We start from the raw sequence: 657 nt of genomic DNA, 5'->3' as shown, positions 1-657 counted from the left end.
TGAGTGAGACAGACGTATCATCCCTCCTTTAATCTCTTTATCCTCTCAGGGTGACAGAGGAGACTCTTCTCTTCTTCCCCTCATCCCTCCTCTGTCCTCCTCTGTCCTCCTCTGTCCTCTTGTCTCTGAGGGTTTCTCTGCAGATTTGTGTGTTTTTTTTCATGTCATTCCATGGTGACAGGTGAGGGGGTCAGGAGGACCTAGACCCGGCAGGCCAGGATTATCATCTGACAGGTAAGAAGATAACTGTGCTGTCATGTCAGGTAAATTCATACCTGTTGTCTTTGAACGCACCGTCTTCATGGTGAGGACATCATGTGTTAATACAGAGAGAAATGGGACAATTTTAACCCACATGAACCTACTGAAACCCTGAGGTGGACCTCCAGAGACCAGACCCTCAAAGAACTGAAGTAACGTTAGAAAGAAGAGTGGACCAGAACACTCTACAAACATGAGATACTGATCCAGACCCTCAAAGAACTGAAGTAACGTTAGAAAGAAGAGTGGACCAGAACCCTCTACAACCATGAGAGACTGATCCAGACCCTCAAAGAACTGATCCAATGTTAGAAAGAAGAGTGGACCAGAACACTCTACAAACATGAGATACTGATCCAGACCCTCAAAGAACTGAAGTAACGTTAAAAGAACTGA

General features: G+C 45.4%; 1 protein-coding gene across 1 annotated transcript in view; it reads left to right on the top strand.

Annotated features, from left to right (window-relative positions):
* Positions 1 to 657, top strand: part of LOC106535573 (cyclic nucleotide-gated channel rod photoreceptor subunit alpha) — a 4,452-nt gene that overhangs the window by 1,132 nt on the left and 2,663 nt on the right. The window contains exon 2 of the mRNA XM_014032615.1: positions 50 to 234. The gene's annotated coding sequence lies outside the window, so the exon portion shown is untranslated. The remainder of the gene's footprint in view (positions 1 to 49; positions 235 to 657) is intronic.

The sequence above is a fragment of the Austrofundulus limnaeus genome, unplaced genomic scaffold (assembly GCF_001266775.1).
Source record: "Austrofundulus limnaeus strain Quisiro unplaced genomic scaffold, Austrofundulus_limnaeus-1.0 Scaffold1492, whole genome shotgun sequence".
Taxonomy (NCBI): domain Eukaryota; kingdom Metazoa; phylum Chordata; class Actinopteri; order Cyprinodontiformes; family Rivulidae; genus Austrofundulus; species Austrofundulus limnaeus.
This window is presented reverse-complemented; position numbering and strand designations above follow the sequence as displayed.